Genomic DNA, 22803 nt, shown 5'->3' on the forward strand with positions numbered 1-22803 from the left:
CAGTCCCAGAGACATGGGAGGCTGAGACAGGGGAATTGCCTGAACCTGGGAGGCAGAGGTTGCAATGAGCTGAGATCACACCACTGCACTCCAGCCTGGGTGACAGAGCAAGACTCCATCTCAAAAAAATAAAAATAAAAAATAAATAAATGCTAACTAGAAATATATAATGCCCATAGCATTTCTACAACGTAGCAGTTTAGAAATCTTGTTAAAATGAAATGTGGAGAATATGATATGACTTGTTCCAGATCTCAGTGATTCTTTCCTTTTCTGCATACTCATAAAATATCTGGGACAAAAGCTCAGATACTTTATGTTATCTGCATACTTCAACTAACTGATATAACCTGTGATGCTCCATCCCTGGGCTCTAAGGGATGGAGCATCACAGGTTATAGGAAAGTGAAGGGAGAGGTCCTAAGGTATCAGCTGTGACTTTTCCTTGAATCCTGGACACGGTGCATTCCATCAGTTCGTCGAAGTATACAGATAACATAAAATATCTGAGCTTTTGACCCAGATATTGTATTGAACTTTATTTTGTCACCTGAAGTTTTGATAATTTGGGCCTAAAAAAAGTTTATAATAAACAGATTAATAAGAGAAAAAGGCTTACATATTTATTAATGTGCATATGAACACAGAAATCATACAAAACATGAAAACTCAAAGAAGGAGCTTGATGGTTAACATTTAAATATACTCTCCATTAGGGAGAGGGAAAATGAGGTGGAGTGTGTATGAGTAAATGATTTTTAGGGAAAGTAAATGAGGCCAAAGAACAATGATGTGGGGTCACATTTCACTGGGATCTAAGGGACGGAACATTACAGGTTATAGGAAAGTGAAGGAAGAAAATCATGTCAAGCAAAGACTGATTTGTTTCCAGATGAAACTAGCTCAGGGAACCTTGGAGCTACCTTAGAAAGGATAGATGGTAGTTTATCCCATCAATGTAGATATTTTTCTTCAGATGCAAAACTTTTCCACAAAGGCAGCTTCTCAGGGAAATTCTGGTCTGCAGGCCCTCCCTTATTTGAAGCTTTATTTTCAGAATGTTTCACATATTGAAGTAGGATTGGTAGTGATAGAAAGATGTGATTAGAGCTTGCGAGATAAGAGATTAGCAAGGGGAGGTATAGGTTGGAACAAGTAACACTTATGTTTTTAAATCAGCCTTTTAGTTCTGAGAATAGATCAGTTGAGTTAAACAGTTGTGTCCCATTCCAGGAGCTGGCATTGCAGATTGGCTTTCAAACCTAAGCCGCTGTTATGATGCAAGCAAACAAATCTTTAATAAGAGGCATTTCTATGGAAACAGAAGAAAAAGCCAAGGTTAATGACTAGAGTAGCATATAAGCTAGATATCCTAGAGTTTCTAAGGCATCTTCAGTTGGAGAGGGCTAGAAGTGACAAACTGATACATTTTTCTGGAATGTAGTTTGAATCAAGTGTTCCAGGGAATGATCTGAGTAGTCCATACATCAACAGGCACAAAGGCTATTTATATACAGGTCGTTGTAGTACTTTCTCCTGAATTGCATATCAATTTCATATCTAGCTTTAGTTTAAAGTGCTCTAAGAAAAGAACAGTTTTAATTTCTTGTGATTTCAAGTCAGAAAAATTAGAAATGTTAGTCTGGAGAGTATTAGCCAGGTATTGGAGTAACATTCAGAATTAGTATAGATAATAAAAAACAAACTAACAAAAAACCCTAAAAAATAATGGACAACACTAGAATCTACTAATAAGTGCTCTGTACATTTTTTCTTAAAATATATGTGTGTGTATATATATATATATATATATGTGTCTGTGTGTGTGTATATATATACATTTTTTTTTCTCTCTCTCTCTACTACCTATTTTTACCAAAGATAAAAAATCATAAGACTATTTACAAACAGATTGCCTTTGGTCTGATTATTTACATAAATTTAGCAAGAATAGTGATTTATCACATATGCTCTTTTCACATTGACTTTGCTGAAACATTTTACAAAGCAAAAATTTAGATTAGGCCAGGCATAGTGATTCAACCCTGTAATTCTAGCACTTTGGAAGGCCAGGGCAAGAGGAGGCTTGAGCCTAGGAGTCAATAACCAGCCTGGAAACATAATGAGACTCCATCTCTATTTATGTAAAAAGAAAACAATTAGATTGGACTTTTTTTTTTTTTTTTTTTTTGAGACGGAGTTTCACTCATGTTACCCAGGCTAGAGTGCAATGGTGCAATCTCCGCTCACCACAGCCTCCGCCTCCTGGGTTCAGGCAATTCTCCTGCCTCAGCCTCCTGAGTAGCTGGGATTACAGGCACGTGCCACCATGCCCAGCTAATTTTTTGTATTTTTAGTAGAGACGGGGTTTCACCATGTTGACCAGGATGGTCTCGATTTCTTGACCTCATGATCCACCCGCCTCGGCCTCCCAAAGTGCTGGGATTACAGGCTTGAGCCACCGCGCCCGGCCAGATTGGACTTTTTAAAAGCCTCTCAAGACTAGGAAACCAAAACAAAAATTGAACTTGTCCTCAGGCTGTGTCTGTAATATCCATACAAATTGGATGAATATCTCTCTTCTCAAGGTATCCAAAATAACCTGAAGTTCCTGGGTCTGTCAGAAAGTGACATTCTTTACTTAGTAAAAGGTCAGGAACTCTGTAAGGGAGCCATGTAGACAAGATACGGGACAGTCTTTTTTCCAAGTTTAATGACTTTTAAGTCAACCTCCATTTCTCGAAGACACCTCATCGTATCTGAAAATATGACATTCCAGTCAAAGCCTTGGTAAAATAACCAGTGTCTCCAATTGTGTCCTGTTACAAAAGAAAAGAAATTGTTATTTATGCAAATAATCATATTGCCTTTAAAAATTCTTTAATAGTTTTCAAGACTTTTTGATTCTCTAGGGATCAGTTAAAGATTTCGGCAAATGTTTCAGTTTTGCTCACAAAAGTGTATTTTGCCCAATAACTGCAAGTTACAGACAGCTTAAAGAGTAAAGGAGTTTTCTTGACTCTGGAAAACAAAACATAAAAAGAATCAGCAATGCTTCAAACAAAAAAGTCATAAAAATTGTTTTCAATCCTCTATTCTTTCAATTCTATATAATTATTGCTTTGATTGTTGTTAGATTAGCAATTTTATGAGTCCATTTTTTTGTCCAAATTTTTGAAAGTCTTATTTAGTTCAATTGCGTAATCTTAACCTTGTAAGAAACCTGTATTTAAGAGCATTCATTGTCTTTTTCAAGAACCTCTTTGAAGACAAGGCACTTTAGGATTTCCGAAGAGCTTTTAGAAAAAAAAAAAAAACCTTCATTATAAAACTGTGGACAATAAGACAAAATGGTCATGATTCAAAATGCAATTGACAAAGAAATGTGATTATTTTCTGTGACCTACAACAATTTAATAAAATAGCCATTATTATAATTGATTACATATACCAAAATAAATCAAATTTTGGGAATCTCGTACAATTTGAACACATGCTAATGATGTATTTAAAGAAATATAATTCAAAGATTAAGCATCATTTCTCATTTGACAATGCTTCCCAGATGACTTTAACATATACAAAATAGGCCTAATACTTATCTGTTGGATTTTCAGGGATGCTTCTGGTATTTAAAACTTAGTTTTAGTTCCCCCAAAATTTAGAGTTTTGAATTTGGAAAGCTTGTCAAATACCAAGGGTTTAAAACATTTGATCAAAATAGGATTACAGATTGCTGTAAAATAATAGTCATTCATTTAGGCAAAATGATAATGAAAATATTTCAAAAAGGAAAAACCTTTACTCTTTGAAATAGAGGAGACTCAGTTTGCAAATACCCAAAAGATCTAATAAAGACAGCATGAGGCACACAGAATTGGTTTGTCTCTCTGTCTCTCCCTCTTTCTTTCCCCTGAGGTTTACTCAAAAGGTAAACAAAAACATTTTTCTTACAATCTCTTATTAAATCTACACAAAAATATTGTTTAAAAGAGAAGACCAATTCCTAATGTCATGTGAATCTGAAAAGCATTTGGACTAGTTATTTAATTTATTACTACTCACATATTTATAAGTCAATTTGGTGCCGTGTAGACAATATACAAACACATGTATAGACATATACATACATGTAGATACAACATGCAACACACATATGTATGCGTGTATGTATCCAAAAGCCAAAGACATCAGAGAGTTTAAAGCAAAATTTTAGCTAACAGGAATTTGAGCTTACAAAAGATTTTAATTTTGTTTCAAGTACAATTTATGCTTTACTTTAAAAGTCTTTCCAAGGGAGTTTCTAAACCTATATTCTGTTTGTATCTTTTCATAGGTACCAATAAGATAGTTCTTTAAGATGAGAAGTCTCTAAAAAGGTTTTTAATATATTCAATTTATTTTAAAAGCAATTCCAACCAATACAAGAATGAATTTACATATTTTATTTTAATTCAAATTTAGAAAGAAAAGAGAAGAGCTTTAGGCATAAGAGGAACTCATTCATGACTCTTGGGGATCTGTGAGGAAAACAGGGGATCCCAAAAGAGAGGGTCAGTGATGCCTTGACTGTATTCCTCAAGGGGTCTCAGGGTTACTACAAATCCCTGCTAGATTCCTTCGTGTGGTATCAAAGGTGGCAAAAGGGAAAATGGGCAAAAGTGGAAGGAAATGAGAGAACAACACTTAGAGGAGCCACTTTAGGGAGATCTAAACTTTTCAAAAAAGCGATGAAATTTTAGTTAGTAGGAATTTGAGGAAAAAAATCTAGTTAACTAAATGGTTCCCATGGGAGAAACAGCAGAGAACAGAGAAGGATATCTGCTTTTAACCAAACTGACTTTTGACAATAGAACTCATAAAACAAAACAAACAAACAAAACAACTTTTCTGAATATATTGGCAGCAAAACTTTTTGTCCCATGAGCATCTGGCCTTTCACTAGGCCAGAGAGAACTCTGGCTGCAGTGCGAGTGCCTTGCCTCCCCCTGCCTCTGCTTTCTAGGAGAACCCCACCTTGCTCCCTCACTGGTTTGGTTCCTAGAAGCAGGGAGTGTGACTTTCTGGCCCAGGGGAGTGATTTTATTCTCTCAATCTAAACCAAGGTTTTAAATCAAAGGTGTACTTCAAGAAATAAAAAAACAAAACAAATACTTATTTCACATGGGACTGAAACCAACACGTCATTTACAGCTTTCATCAAAGCCCACAAAGAGGGAGCAAAAGCTGCAACCCTCTCAAGCTTCATATCACTTCCATCAACAAGTCTGAGAAAGGAACATTTTGCTACTACCTGCAAATGAGGTACAACTCATATTTTTGTCCAGCTCTACTCTCTAGGGTCTTGGCTTCTCAGCTTGCCACCTGCACAGAAAGGCCTGACAGTTCCTGTGCCCCATAAATGGAAGATTATAAGAGACAAACAGTAAGAACGAAAATCAAAAGCTATTCATGGGGGTAGAACATATTACAAATGGATACTCAACGAAACCAAGAATTACACAAATAATTTAAAAAATGCACATTCATTCTTATAAATGTTTCTCTCCTGAGCCAAAGGAATACATGGAAGGATTTCTTTGAGATGTTTACATTTCAGAAACATGGTAAACTGTACATCTCCAGGGACTTTGTTCCCTGACTAGAAATCAAATGTGTTCCAACAGTGATAGTTCTGAATTCTAACCACTAGACTACAGCATGTAGTGTCTCTGTAGCAAATCTCACAGATGATGGAAAGTAGGCAGTTTGAACTTACAAAAGATTTTAATTTTGTTTCAAATACAGTTTATGCTTTACTTTAAAAGTCTTTCAAAGGGAGTTTCTAAGCCTATATTCTGTTTATATCTTTTCATATGTACTAATAAAGTAGCTCTTTAAGATAAGAAGTCTCTAAAAAGGTTTTTAATACATTCAAATTATTTTAAAAGCAATTCCAACAAATACAAGCAATAATTTACATATTTTACTTAATACAAATTTAGAAAGAATAAAAAGACAGAAAGAGATTCTTAGCACCTTCACTCAAGTGGACTCTATAGGCAGAAGTATTGGAAAACTGACCCGGTAGAGAAATTCTTACCTTTTTCATCAAGCTGTTCGTCAGTTGTCCCAAGATCACCTTCATGGGCTCCACAATGAACAGAATGATTTGTTATCCTGCTCACAGAGCCAAAACTCTGGAGAGTCAATATTTTCCCCTGAAGGGGTGATAATTTAAGTCTATAAAAAACTGATAATAGACAGATTAATAAGAGAAAAGGGCACACATATTTATTAATCTGCCCATGAACACAGAATTCATACAAAATATAAAAATTCAAAGAAGGGGCTAGATGTTTGACATATAATATCCTCTTCATTGGGGAGAGAGGAGATGGGGGTTGTACAGGAGTAGGTAATTTTCAATGGGGGCAAATGAGGCCAGAGAAAAATGTCATGGGACCAAGTTTCTTGAGGCTGTAATGGAGGTAGCATCAGAGGTTATGGGAGAATGAAGGGAGGAAAGCACGTGAAGCAAGGACTGACTTGTTTGCAGATGAAACTATCTCAAGGCATCTTGGAGCTGCCTCAGAAAGGACAGATGGCAGCCTGTGGCATGCATTAATTTTTTCCTAGATCTGAACCATGGCAGCATGAGGGGTTTTCAGAGAAAGCCTGGCTGTCCATCACTATAGATTTTTATCTTCAGGTGCAAAATTTCTCCCCAAAAGGCAGTTTTTTAGGGTAATTTTTGTCTGCATGCCCTCTGAACAGCTATCTTGACATATTTCAAAGAAGTATATTTTGGGGTAAAATATTTTTGGTTTCCTTTAGTGGTAAAGTTTATGTCCATTTCCCTAACTGCCTTCGAAGACAGAGTCACACCTATCCACTGGCAGCTATTCTGTATCTTTCCCATTCTTCACCCTTAACTAGAAATCACTGGTAGAGACTTGGTGATTTTATTTACAATTCCCTCAGTAACTACTCTGTAATTCACTTTTGGCATATGACATCAATCCATTTAGCAGTACTTAGTAGTATTGTACACCATCACACATACACCACACCACATTTTATACACACTTTAATTGTCTCTTATAAGTGATTGTCTCATTTTCATGCAGAGGAGGAAAAAATATTTTTATTCTAGCCTTCTAAGTTCTTATCTTGACCCCTATAATAAAGGACAGATGATAAATGTTAACAGAAAAACCAAACTGTGCAATATATTTTAGCGAGGTCTATTCTGAGCCAATGTGAGTGACCATGGCCTGGGAACAGTCTCTGGAAGTCCTGAGAAAGTGTGCCTGCAGTGGCTGGGTTATGGGTTGGTTTTATACATTTCAGGGAGACTGGAATTATGGGTAAGATCATTAATCAATGCATGGAAGGTATACATTGATTCTGCCCAAAAAAGGTGGGACATCTCAAAGGGTCAGAGGAGGAGTTATAGGTCATAGGTGGATTCTGAGGTTTTCGGATTGGCAATTGGTTGAAAAGCTCTAAAGGTTTGAAGTCAGGAGAAAGAAATAGGTGACTTAAGATAAGGGGAGGTTCTGAAGGCCAATGTTCTTATTTTTATGCAGATGAAGCCTCTTCATGGGTGGAAATCTTCAGAGCAAATCAATGGTAAATGTTTCTTTTTTTTTTTTTTCCCATTTATTTTATTGCGTTTTAGGTTTTGGGGTACATGTGAAGAACATGCAAAATTCTTGCATAGGAACACACGTGGCAGTGTGATTGGAAATGTTTCTTTTCAGATCTTAAAACGTGTCAGACTCAGTCTCTCATAGATCTGGGAAAGGTCTGAACAGGGAAGCTGTGGCTGCAATTATGGAGATTCTCTACTGATGCAAATTGCTCTCACAAAAGATGGCTTTGCAGGACCATTTCAAGATATGTCAGAGAGAAATATTTTGGGGTACAGTATTTTAATTTCCTTCAGGGTGTGCTATCTGTCATGTGATGCTATACCAGAGTCAGGTTGAAATTTGGCGTTCTATTGCTATAAGCTGTCTGTGTGGTCAGCCTTAAGATTTCTATTTCAATGTCGATGCTAGTCACTTGTGCCTAAACCCCAAAAGGGAGGAAGTATAAAGAGTTGTGTCCAATCTCCCTTCCCATTATCACTCTAAATTCAGTTTTTCAGGTTACTCTGGGGTCCCCTTGGCCCGCAGTGTGTCCATTCAGTTGGTTGGGGGGCTTAGGATTTTATTTTTTGTATACACAGAGAAAAACAAACATACATATATTAACAAGTATGTTGCATATGCACATATGCAAAGAAGTGGCATAGAATTCTCACTTACACAGCATCTTCAAATAAAACAAAAAGGGTGTTAAGGAGGCAAGTTATGATAAAGGGACAAGGAAAAGGGATAAACTAGAGTAAGGTTTGTTATGCAGATTTAAGGCCCTGGTTTCCCTAATGATAAGAGTATCTTGTAACTTCTTAATCACCCGTCTCTTCCTTGTGCAGAAAGAGAGGCACTCTTACAAATGGAGGTTTCCCATAGGCAGAAATTTTCCTTACAAAACATCAACTTCTACTCTATTTTTAGTTTCTGTTGTGTCTGAATAATCAGCTGAAAATAATCCTTTTGCCAAAGAGGCATATTTTGGGGTTGGGAGACCATACTCTGGTCTCCAACATATTCAATCTCAGAACCATTTTAAACAGTGAAGCCAACAACAAAATAGAAAGATACAGCTTTCCCTTGTCATCAGTCAGCTTGTCTCTATCAAATTAAGTTTGGTCTAAAGCTGCCTCCATACATATTTTAAATTTGGCCTGAAGGTTTCTCCACACATATTGAATGGTAACCCAACGTGATGTATAAATAGGGTATAACTTACTCATATAACAAATAACTGAGTCTTAGCCAACTACAGGCAGACAACTGTTCAATGCAGCTTTAAATAATACCAGCTGTAACCAATCTATCTGTTTTTGTGCCTCACTTTAGTTTTCTGAAGTCACATTTCTTTTACTGTTCATAAATTTTATTCAACCGTGTTACAGCCCTGGAGTTACTCTGAATTTATTCTGGGTCTTCTTGCTCTCCAATTTTCTAATAACTCTTTGCTCAAGTAAACTCTGTAAAATTAAAGTTATTGAAAGTTTTTCTTTTAACAAGTAGTGTTAGAAGTGGATTTCCAAGTAGAGCTTCCAGCATCTCCCAGGAGCATGGCGTGATCAAGGGAGAGACCCACAAACACATAGTGTCTACTGCTTTCTCAGCAACTGAGGACCGTGAGTAAATTCTCTCTCAGAGTCTATAGCTCCACAAATCTGTGTTTTGAGGTATTTCAGTTTATTTTAACACATTTTTGACCTGGACTGGGATTGGAAGTCATGACAAAAACTGGCAGGGTTCAGGATTGGATTGGATTCAATAATTAACTGGACTGGATCCAGTTGGAGGCCTCAGATGTCTGACTGTATGAGTCAAAAACTGGCTGTAAATGGCAATTACTGCGGGGAGTGCAAAGTTTGTCTTTCACAGTTTCACAGAGCGGGGCCAGGCACCGTGGCTTATGCCTGTAATCTCAAAACTTTGGGAGGCCGAGGTGGGCGGATCACTTGAGATCAGGAGTTTGAAATCAGCCTGACCAACATGGTGAAATGCTGTTTCTACTAAAAATACAAAAAAATTTGGCAGCCATGGTAGCAGGCATCTGTAATCCCAACTCCTCCAAGGCTGAGGCAAAAGAATTGTTCAAACCTGGGAGCCGGAGGTTGCGGTGAGCCAAGATCACACCACTGCACTCCAGCCTGGGTGACAGACTAAGACTCCATCCCAGGAAAAAAAAAAAAAAAGAAAAAAGAAAGAAGTTCACAGGGATTTTGTGTTGAATCCCCTTAGTTTCTTTTTCTGTGTGTGCTTAGGTAGAGAAAATTATTGGCTGAGTTGAACAAGGGGATCTGAGAGCTCAAGCCAAAATTTAATGTAAAGAAGGGATTCTTACTTTCTGAAGAACTGAATACTTGTGATATAAGAGTTGAAAAGAAATTATTTAGGCAAATAGTGAGGGTAAGGATGTCCTCAGGAACGTTTACCTTTTAATGAAAAGTAACCAGCCAAATAGTTTTCTATTCTAACAGACCAGCCTGTAAAATCAAGTTGCAAACATAGACAAGCAAGCTAGAAGCTTGTACAGGTGAATGCCAGCAGCTGTGTCAACAGGAAACGGATACCTGGTACCAGGCATGCTGAAAATGGCAGCTCCATCTTCCCTTCTCTTTGTCAGCCATGTGTACAGTAAGGAGCAGATGACATGGTCCAGGCCAAGTGGAAAGCCCATTTGCATAAGAAGATTACAGTGGGGTATCCACCTTCCACACATGTTATGTAAATGTTACACCTGGTTCGACCAATCTGTGGGTCCTATGTAAATCAGACACCACCTCGTCAAGGCTGTCTGTAAAACCTGGGGCACTCTGCTGCAGGCCAGAATTTGCACTAGGGCACCCCTCTTTCTTACAGGAAGGAGAGCTATTTTTTTTTTTTTGATGGAGTCTCTTTACATCACCCATGCTGTAGTGCAATGGTACCATCTCAACTCACTGCAACCTCTTCCTCCCGAGTTCAAGGAATTCTCCTGTCCCAGTCTCCCAATTAGCTGGGACTACAGACACATGCCACCACACCCAGCTAATTTTTGTATTTTTAGTAGAGTAGGGTTTCACCATTTTGGCTAGGCTGGACTTGAACTCCTGACCTCAAGTAATCTGCATGCCTTGGCCTCCCAAAGTGCTGGGATTACAGATGTGAGCTACCACGCCCAGCATCTTTCTCTTTCTTTTCTCTATTAAACTTCTGCTTCTAAGCCCACTTCTTGTGTAGATGTCCTCAATTCCTTTGGCATGAGATGACAAACCTATATTATTTAAGCCAGACAATGATGCCTCTTCATTTGACTTTCTGACTATGCAGATTATTATATGTTTATTAGGCTCCAGAAAGAGCAACTACTTACAAAAATGGTGAAATCTTTCTAAAGATAATTTACAATGTAAAATTACAGTGGCAAATTCAAAATGAACAACAAACTTCCTGCACTTTAGAAAGTTTATGTAAAAATGAGGACTACCAAGTTAGGCTCACCAAGGGTCACTTATTGATGTGCAGAACCTTTGTAAGTAATTACCATCCCGAAGTGTTGTGTTTTCAAGGAGGGTCATGGAAAGGATAGAAAGGACTCTACAAGGATTCTTGAATGTGGGTTTCTGATAAACTTTAGAATTATATCATTTGGGCTGAATAAGAATTCCCAGAACTCCAATAAAGAGACTGACTGGCTTATAAAACTGCTAACCCACAAAGGACAAAAATTAATTAAAATATCAAGGAAATACTTTGGCAGATTTTCATGCTAAGTCAACCAGTACTGAACTTGTTAAGATATGTAATTCAAATGAACTCCACGATCCAAATCAAATTACCTATGATAACCATTTAGTAAACAGTGTTATGGGCCTGAATTGGGGAAATGAAATTGGTATTTAAGAGGATATAAATTGAATGTTAAGTGTGGACTCAGGGAGATCCTGTGTAGTAACATGGATTTTCCTGCATCCTTAAAGCTTTCATTGTTAGAAGCTCTGCACTTCATGACTCATCATATAAGAGGTGAAATGATCCAAATTATGAAAAGATATTGGCATACTGAATATTCTTAATTGTTGAAATGGTTTATGACCGATATTTGGTTTATGATGATTTGGTTAAAATGATTTATAATGATAATTCTGGGAATGCAGTCAAAACTTCAGGTATATTTCTACTACCTGATGGGCCATTTGAACATTTACAGAGGAATGTCATTCAGTTGCCATTTTCAGTGCATATTTTCTGATTGTTTAGAAGCTTCCTCATGCAAGAAGTCCAATGCTATAAAAGTAGCTAAATGGTTTTTAGGAAATGTATTTTTCTCATTGGGCATTTCTGGATAAATCTCCATTAATGCAGGTACATGTTTCACTGACTAAGTTTTAAAACAGTTAAACAAGTTATTACAGATGCAATAGCATTAGGCAAAGCAAATGGAATTGGTTGGATTGCCATGGCCACAGATATTGCAGATTGAAGACAATCAGTTCCATTTCTAGCAGAAAACACAAGTTCGCGCCTTATGAAATTGTCACTGGTAGGTCTGTGTCCCTAATAATAGAACCTCGTGTACATTTTACTCCTAATTCCTGATGTGAGTAAATGCTGCAAAGCTTTAATGTATTATGCCAAAGTGTTTTTTCACCAAGTAAAGGAAGCTTTTTGTGATCTGCTGCCTGAGGACAATTAAACCCTTCACAATCTAGAACTTAGAGAGATTGAGACTTCTGGAAACAATGTCAGAGAAAGACTTCCCTTGCCGTTCACACTGTAGCAAAACCTCAGGACCTCCAACCATGGGTATGTAATCTCACAATTCAGAAAGGCCCCTCCAGACTCCTGGAATTGTCCACCCACTAGAGACCTAAGGTAAAGGAAGTTTCTCTGCAGAAACAGATGGCATCCTAAAGGTGTACAGCTTTCCCAAGATCATGGATTAAGGCTGCGCTGACATCATACAATTCTTACCTGTTTAACTGTTTTCCTTGCTTTTGCCTCTATGAACAATAGAACTGGAAAAGGTGCCTCATGTGCACCTGTGGGGTACACCTCTATTTATGGAGGATTTTGCAGCCAACCTTATATATTAGCAAACTTATATCTTGATGGATGGAAGATAAAAGATCAGTGTGTACTATGAATTTTAATGCTATTTTTGTTTCTACAGAATTTGATCAGAAACAGAACATTGGTCCTCTCCTCTTAACTTACATCATAGGTTAAGGAGATCATTGCCAGAAGGTCTTTTTCCTTCTGGATGGACATCATTGTGTTAGGTCTCCATTTTATAGTTTGGAGAAATTTTAAATGAGGCAATAATTGTACATTTATCCCTCATAGCAGGCTCTATAGCAGATTCCAGTACAAAGACTATGGTTGCACAATGGGCTTTAAAAAATTTTCTTGCTACAGTTGTACTAGGTAGTATAATTGCTCTAGATTACCTACTAGCTGAACAGTGAGGAATCTGTGCAGTTGCTGACATGTTTTGCAAATGGATGAATACATTGGATGTTATAGAGTCTCAGTTGTATGAAATTAACCAATAGACTGTTTGGCTAAAGGGGGCAGACTCCTTATCTGGCTTATTCTTTGATGTATTTGAGTTTGGTTGGTTTCGTTCATGGAGACCCTTACTAAGGAACATACTCCAAACCCTTGTTGTTATCCTCCTGATAACATAATAGAAGACTTTCTGATGCTTTGTATTCTCTCAAAAGTTTTTATTGTTTGCATGCAATCATCCTTAGAACAGCAAATGATCTGTCTTTGACTAAAATGACAAAATCTTAAGGAAATGCACAATCATAAGGATACTGTAACCTGTGAATGATATGTAGAGATCAGAAGCCCCAAATGATGGTAACTGAGAGTAGTTCTAATGTCCTAAGTTTTGGTCACAGTTTCACGTGGGAATTGTGAAACAGAATTAGGAGTGGTCAGTGTTTTGGACTGAGCTCCTGCACTAGGTCCCAACAGACCAGACAAAACTGACATGGAGCCATTTCTGCTAAATGCCATATAGTCAAACTGAAAAATTAGGAAAGCAGATAGATCCCAAAACAGGAGCTGCGACCAAATAAGACTTGCACATTTCATACTGCAACCAAATAAGGCCATTTATGGTGGTGCCAGAGTTTCATCACTACCTAAAGTTTTTGTGAATATGTCTAAATTGGGAGATTGACCACAAGAAGGAAAGTGTTAAATTAAGTTTGGCCTAAAGCTGCCTCTGTACATAAAGTTTGGCCTAGGCAGTTCTCCATACATATTAAACTGTAATTTGATGTAAAACTGACTGTAACTTACTCTTGTGAAAAGGTAACCAAGTCACAGCCAACTATAGGTATCCAGCTACTCAAAGTAGGTTCAAATAAGACAAACGCCCCATTGTGTCGAATCAGCTGTTTCTTCACCTCATATCAGTTTTCCGTAGTCACTTTCCTTTGTCTGTCTATAAGTCTTATCCAACCATGTGACGGCCCTGGAGTCACTCTGAATGTATTCTGATTTTGAGAGCTGCCCAATTCATGAAGAATTTTTTTTGCTCAATTAAACACTATTAAATTTAATTTTTCTAAAGTGTTTCTTTTAACATTCTAACAATGAGGCCACCCCATCTTTGTTATTCTTGTTCTAACCATAATTTTTGAAAATAGTTTTTGAGTCATTTTTTTGGCTGTGTTTTCCTGGTCACTTATAATTTTTTCATTCCAAATGGTCTTTCATTTGCTGAATCCCTAGTGTCATGATGCTTCTCTTTTCATCATTTTCCTCTTTCTCTCTGTATTCTCTTCAGACAGTAGTGAAGCTCACCTACTCTTTCAGTCTGTCTTTCTTCACAGTTTTGACCTCTTTCCACCCATCTTCCTTGGTCAAGCCACTAGACTCTCATAGTGATTGCATTTCCAGCACCCACACACGCTGTGCCCATGTGTGCAGACACTCTCTCGCATACATAACCTGAGCAGCTAGAAGAGTTGTTCAAGAGTTCAACCACCTCTTATTTCTAAACAGTTGCTACTCAAAACGCATTATCATTTGCTGTGATGTCAAATGAATTCTTCTTGTTTTAACTGTATTTGATGGATTGATTTTCATAATATAATCCCACTGTAATTCGGGTAACACTATTCTTGACAAATAAACATTAGTAATAAAGTAAAATTTAGGTAATTGGGTAACCCTTTTTCTTGGATTATATTTATTAAATTTAGGCTATTCCTTTGTGTTAATATCAGAACTAAATGAAAGTTAAGGAAAAAAACGGAGAATAAATACTAGGAAATTCATTAATTAGAGTCATGTTTACATTCTCACTGTCAATTGTATTTTAACTAAATTATTGTAAGTTTAATGTGATTCTTAAAGTTTCCTATTAAGAAACAATATGCCTGAATTTCTGACCATATGGGAGCACAGAAACCTTGCTACAGAAGATTGAATAAATTAACTGAGTAAAGCACTTATAACAATCCCTGACACATTATAAGGGCTCAACCAGAGCTAGTTCATAAAATAATATATGTGTTTTACTTCATCAGTATTTTCACATTATGAGAAATAGTATCAAGATTTTATTTAATAAAGAATGTGGTTGTTTTAACAGTAATAGAGCAAGAATCTAAATAATTAATTTGCTGATCGACTTTTTCATGTTCTATCTTATGTAACTCATTATTTTAATATTACATTTTAATGATCTACACTAGAGTTAACTATAATATTTTAAAATGTCAGTTATTACAGATACAGTCTTGTGTATGAAGCCCTATATATGGAGAGAAAATACATAACTCACACCACAGATGAATTCTTTATAAAGAAAATTTACCGTTGGGTTCCTCTAAGTAACAATGTCTGCCAGAGTAGCAGCCAGACCTTGAAGTCTTTCATACTGGTTCCTGCATAAATAAGGATCTTGGGTCGGAGCTGTAAACAACATACTGCTTTATTCAAGAAAATCTCATTACTAACCAAATGTCAGATGAGTAAAATCATGCCCAATGGCAGAGCTGATTTACATTCTGGCCTTATTGCAATGTGAATCCCGTTAGCAGAAACAAACACTTCAAGAATTGGCGTTGGTCTGCAGAACAGACTTAGGAGTAGTATTGCACAAGAATATTTACTAGATTATTTGAAATAAGTCAATTAAAATTTTGCCTCTAAAATAATGCAACCTATGAGTAAATGTGTGCTGGATATGACAATAAATATGAATTAGTTCATCAGAATGACCATATTGAAATATAACTGATAAATGGCCACAAAAATATTTTGTCCCAAATCTCTGACTTTAATTTTCTGTATTGACGAGAAAGGTTAGTTGGTGAATATTAAGAGTTGAGAAGGATGAGTAAGTTTTGAGAACTTTCATGAGAAGGAATTTGCTGTTTTATATCCATTAATCTTGATAAGGCAAGTAGCTAAAGAGAATATTTCCAATATTAGTCAAGCATGAAATGACAAAGCTGATAGACAGTTAAAGCAAATAGCATTTTTGTTTGTATAATGAGTTTTGGGGGATACTATTATTAACCATTTTACCTTCATTAATTAGAAGAGCTTTATTTCCTCCACTGGGTTTCAGAATAGATAATGTGGTTTAAGATTTCCTTTCAATTTAAAAATTCATTTGAATGAAACGTGGAACACAGAAATTAGAGCATAATTTAACCTAATGATATTAGTCAATCATAATTAAGGGTAAACGGAAATGAGGCCATTTTTACATACTAGACCATTTCATATATATTATCTTATTTAAAACTAATCATAATGCACAGAATGTAAATAGCTGATATTTGGATTAAAACCGGGTATGACTGCTTTATAATCCACCTTCCAATCATCCCTCTCCTCAGCATTTTCCTAGGCAAGAATAACAGCTGCTTTCAGTGTCTCTACTGACACAACCCAGGGTCTTTATATTCTACCTTATTCCCACAGAATTATCTCACTCTGCCCCGTAACACATCCTGTGCTCACGTTTTTAATATTTTTCTGTGTTTTCAAATTACTTACGTCGAATTTGTCTTTGAGTCTGTTTGAGAAATCTGGGGTTTAGTAACCTGTCTGAGGTTACATTATCAAGGGGAACTAAAGCCCAGAATATCTAACTCTTAGAACAGCAACTCCAACAAAACCTAGTAGATTATATTTACTTTTTATTTTAAATACATTTTATTATAGAGAAATGTGCTTGGTGAGTTATCAGTAAATGAACACATTCATATAACCTCACCCACATCTAGAAATAAAATAACTAGAATCCAGATGTTCTTTCATAAACCCTCCTGATTCCCACCCATTCACATTCTTCAAAAATAGCCACTGTCCTGATGTTTAACTCCATAAATTTGTTCCTTCTGGCTTTAAGCCTTTTATAAGTGGAATTCTATGTTATATTTCTATCTTAGTCCACTCAGGCGGCTATAACAAAATACCATACATTAGGTGGCTAATAAACAACAGAAATTTATTTCTCATAATATTGGAGGCTGGAAGTCCAAGATCAAGGTACTAGCAGATACAGGGGATGATTAAGAATCTCTTCCTGATTTATAGAACATGACTTCTTGCTGTGTCTTCACATGGTAGAAGGGGTGAGGCAACTCTCTGGGGCTTCTTTCATAAGGGTATTAATTCCTTTCATGAGGGATCTGGCCTCATAAGATAATTACTTTCCCAAAAGGCCTACTTTCTAATACTTTCATCTTAGGAGTGATAATTTCAACATATAAATTTTGCAGATATATAACCATCCAGTCTGCAATATTCTTTGTAAATAGCTTACTCTACTCAGTGTTTGTGTAATTTATTCATATTGTTACATGTGGCAGTAGTTTGTTCAATTTAAATAATGTATAGTATCCTATTGTAGGAATATACCCTTTAGTAAATATATTTTACTATTGTCAACTTTTAGCTACTATAAAATGTTGTGGCCATGAATATTCTTCTATTTTTGGGGGTGTACATATATACATATATCTTTTGATTTTATGTTTAGGAGATTATAAAGCAGATGAATTTAATATACTGCAAAAATAAAGATGGCACAATTGGGGCAATTCTTAGCTTTTTCATTTGCATTTAAATTTTATAATTTTACTGTCAAAAAGAAATCCTGGATGGTATTATAATTAGGATGATGTGGATTTATAGACTAATTTGGGAAGAACTGATATTTTTATAATCTGTAGTTTTCAATACATGGACAAGGATCATATCTGCATCTTTTAATGTATTTATGAAAGTAGGTTTAAGTTTTATCGTTAGAGATTATATATGCCTTTCATTGGTTTTGCTTTTGGGAATTTAAGGCTTTTCCATGCTGTTATATATTGTATTTTTAAATCTTTTTTTTTTTTTCCTAATTGAGTCTTTGTGGTTTATTAAAACACAGTTACTGTTTGTATGTTGAACTTGCATTTGACACTCTTGGTTAATTTGTGCATTAATTCTAATAGTTTACTTGTAATTTTTTTTGGATTGCTATATATACAGATATTTTGTGTACAAAAGAATGACAGTGACATCTTTCCTTGTATAATTTCTTTTTCTTGCATTATGACAATAGCTATGATCACCAGTGCAAAGTAGTGATGATGCTATAATAGCAGGCAATTTTGTATTATTTCTTATGTTAAAGATTTCAAATGTTGAAATCTTCAATATGTTCCAGCATATTGTTTGATATAGGGTATATATGTACTTTATCAAATTGAGAAATTTCCCTGTATCAAAATTGTTTTTCTGCATTTATTTCAATGATTATATTATTTTCTTCCTTTGTCCTGTTAGTAAATGGAGAATCATTTTTATTGATTTCTAAGCTACACTCAAGGAATCCATCTAACTTGATTATAACGTATTATTCTTTTTATGTTACAAGACGATATGGTTCGAATTTGTGTTCCTGCCCACATCTCATGTCAAATTGTAATCCCCAGTGTTGAAAGAAGGGTCTGGTGGGAGGTGATTGGATTATGGGGGCAGACATCCCCCTTGCTGTTCTCATGATAGTGAGTGGTTCTCCTAAGCTCTGGTGGTTTGAAAGTGTGTAGCACTTCTCCCTTCTTTTTCTCCTACTCCTTTTCTCCTACTTCAGCCATGTAACATGTGCCTGCTTCTCCTTTGCCTTCTGACATGAATGTAAGTTTCCTGAGGCCTCCTCAGCCGTGATTTCTGTAAAGCCTGCAAAACCATGGGCCAATTAAACCTCTTTTCTTTATAAATTACCCAGTCTCAGGTAGTTCTTTATAGTAATGTTGGAATGAAATAACACAAAAGTCTTTTTCGGTTTGTTAACACATAGATTTTTAAATTACCATATAGTTCTTGGAAAAGTTGACCTGAATATAGATATTCTTGAGATTCTTACAATATCCTTTACAGGGATTCATGCCAAGTTTATGTTGAACTCATAACAATTTCGTAAGACCTTGTTTCTATTTTCTAGGTGAGTTGGACAAGTCTGTATTATTTGCTATAATTCATCAATAAAGCCAATTGGGTTTATAGTTTTATGTGTAGGAAGGCTTTAAATTATATATTCAATTCCTTTAACAGACACAGTACCTTTCATATTTTAGTACATTGTGTTACTTTAAGAATTTGTCTATTTTATTTAAAATTTTACCCAATCAAAAGCATGAAGATCTTTATAATACCATGTCATTATATTTTAAGGCCTGATAATCAATGTCAGGAGTAAAAAGGAAGATACTCTGTAGAATTTATTCCTGTTATTGGTAATTTTGCATTCTCTCATGGTGTATATCAATTTATCAGACTCTACAATTAATTGATTTTGATCTTCATAATTACACGTTTCTCTTTTTTCTTTAGTTACATTTCAAACTATCTTTGTCATTTCCTTTCTTCTACTATCTTTCACTTTTATGCACTGTGTTTTCCTGTTTTGTTTTTGCTTTGTTTTGCTAGCTTTCTGAGGCATAAATTAGGTCATTGGTGTCCTTTCCTCTTTCCAATTTTTGCATTTAAAATCAAACATTTATCTATAAACACAACTTTAGGGGGCGGATCCAAGATGCACGTGTAAGAACAGCTCAGGATTGCAGCTCCCAGTAAAAGCACAGAGGGTGAGTGGACGCCGTATTTCCAGACAGATTTTTATAGCCCACAGACCAGGAGATTCCCAGGCGGAGGAGCCCCACGGGTTGCCAGCGCAACTGTTTTGGCCAGCTTGGCTGCTTTGCAGTGCCCCAGCCCGGCAGTTCTCTGTACAAAATACACTGGTCTGGGTGCCCTTTTAGCTGGTGATTGGAGCCCAGGGAAGGTGCAGTCGCCCATTCATCTGACTAAAAAGGGGACTGAACAGGGAGCCAGGCTAGGAGATTCCAGGGAAAAAAAAAAAAAAAAGCCCCACGAATCTCAGTGCCACTGTTTAAGCTGGCACAGTGAGTCACTGCAGGGGAAATCACACAGATCCTGGCGCCTTTTCAACAGGAGATTGGAACACCTGGGAGACAAAAGGCTCTGAGGCAGGGAGCCAGGTGATCAGGCTTGGCTGGTCCAACCCCTACAAAAGAATAGCAATCAGAAACTCTTTGGATGGAGAGTTTCACAGCAAGCACAGCTGAACCCGAGACGGTCCAGCTCTGTGGGGGAGGGGCGTCCGCCATTGCCGAGGCACTCCACCACTACGGAGGTAGTCCGCCATTGCTGAGGCAGCCCCACGTTGCTGAGGCAACTCGCTGTTGCCAAGACAACCTGCCATTACAGTGAGTCCGCCATTACAGAGGCAGGCCACCAATGCTGAGACAGTTCTAACTACACCCATATAAACAGGATTTCAGGGAAGTTCACACGACAGCTGGGCAGAACCCACAGCAGCTCAGCAAAGCCTCTGCAGGCAGACAGTGACTAGGCTGCCTCCTTGCTGTGCAGGGCAGCCCTGAATAAAAGGCAGCAACACAACGGAAACTCATAAATAAAGCCCTAACTCCCTGGGACAGGGCACCTGGGAATAAAAAAAGGTGTTTATGAGTTCTGCTGCAGCAGACTTAAACGTACATGCCCAGTAGCCCTGAATGAAAAACAGAGCTCACAACTCAGCACTTGAGCTCATGTAAAGGACAGACTATCTCCTCAAGCAGCTCCCTGACCCCTGTATATCCAAAGAGCCACCTCATAAATGAGGGATCAGACTGACATTTAGTGGGTATCCTTCTGGGACAAAGATAGCAGAAAAAGAAACTGGTAGCAACAGTTACCATTCTGCAGCTGCTGCAGGTGATCCCCAGGTAAGCAGGACCTGAGGTGGACCTCAGCAGCCCTACAGCAGAGGGGCCAGACTGTTAGAAGGAAAACTAAGAAACAGAAATAACTTCATTATCAACAAATTGGACATTCACTCAGAGACCCAATCTGAAAGTCAGCAACTACAAAGACGACAGGTAGATAAATCCACAAAGATGGAAAGAAACCAGTACAAACAGGATGAAAACACCCAAAAGCAGAACACCTCTCCTCCTACAAGGGATCACAACTCCTCACCAGCAAGGGAACAAGGCTGGATGGAGAACGAGTGTGATGAAATGACAGAATCAGACTTCAGAAGGTGGGTAATAAGGAACTTCCATGAGCTAAAAGAACATGTTCTAACCCAAGGCAAAGAAACTAACAACGGTGAAAAAAGATTTGATGAAATGCTAACGAGAATGGACAAAATAGAGATAAATATAAGTTAATTGATGGAGCTGAAAAACACAATACGAGAACTTCGCAAAGCATGCACAAGTTTCAACAGCCAAATTGACCAAGCAGAAGAAAGGATATCAGANGAAGAAAGGATATCAGAGGTCAAAGATCAACTCAATGAAATAAAACGAGAAGGCAAGATTAGAGAAAAAAGGATAAAAAGCAGTGAACAAAGTCTCCAAGAAATGTGGGACTATGTGAAAAAACCTAATCTACGTTTCATAGGTGTACCTGAATGTGATGAAGAGAATGAATCCAAGCTGGAAAATACTCTTCTGGATATTATCCAGGAAAACTTCCCCAACCTAGCAAGGCAGGCCAATATTCAAGTCCAGGAAATACAGAGAACACCACAAAGATATTCCTCAAGAAGAGCAACCTCAAGGCACATAAGTGTCAGATTCACCAGGGTTGAAATAAAGGAGAAAATGCTAAGGGCAGCCAGAGATAAAGGTCGAGTTACCCACAAAGGGAAGCCCTTCAGACTCACAGCAGATCTCTCAGCAGAAACCCTACAAGCCAGGAGAGAGTGGGGGCCAATATTCAATATCCTTAAAGAAAAGAACTTTCAACCCAGAATTCATAACCAGCCAAACTAAGCTTCATAAGTGAAGGAAAAATAAAATCCTTTGCAAACAAGCAAGTACTCAGAGATTTCATCACCACCAGACCTGCTTTACAAGAGCTCCTGAAAGAGGCTCTACACATAGAAAGGAACAACCAGTACCAGCCACTCCAAAAATAAACAAAAGGGTAAAGAGCATCAGCACAATGAAGAATCCATATCAACTAATGGGCAAAACAGCCAGCTAGCATCAAAATGGCGGTATCAAATTCACACATAACAATATTAACCCTAAATGTAAATGGACTAAATGCCCCAATCAAAAGACACCGACTGGCAAATTGGATAAAAAGCAAAAACCCACCAGTGTGCTGTATCCAGGAAACCCATCTCACATATAAGGATACACAAAGGCTCAAAGCAAAGGGATGGAGGAATATTTACCAAGCAAATGGAGATCAAAAAAAGCAAGAGTTGCAATTCTCGTCTCTGATAAAATAGACTTTAAAGCAGCAAAGATCAAAAGAGACAAAGAAGGACCCTACATAATGGTAAAAGGATCAATGCAACAAGAAAAGCTAACGATCCTAAATATGAACACACCCAATACAGGAGCACCCAGATAAGGCAAGTTCATAATGACTTACAAAGAGACTTAGACTCCCACACAATAATAGTGGGAGATTTTAAGGCCCCATTGTCAATATTAGACAGATTAACCAGACAGAAAACTAACAAGGATATGCAGGACTTGACCTCAGACCTGGAACCAGCAAACCTAATAGACATTAACAGAATTCTCCACCCCAAATCCACAGAATATACATTCTTCTCAGCACCACATCACACCTACTCTAAAATTGACCACATAATTGGAAGCAAATCACTCTTCAGCAAATGCAAAAGAAC

The sequence above is a fragment of the Cebus imitator genome, unplaced genomic scaffold (genome assembly GCF_001604975.1).
Source record: "Cebus imitator isolate Cc_AM_T3 unplaced genomic scaffold, Cebus_imitator-1.0 Scaffold131, whole genome shotgun sequence".
In the NCBI taxonomy this organism is placed as follows: Eukaryota; Metazoa; Chordata; class Mammalia; order Primates; family Cebidae; genus Cebus; species Cebus imitator.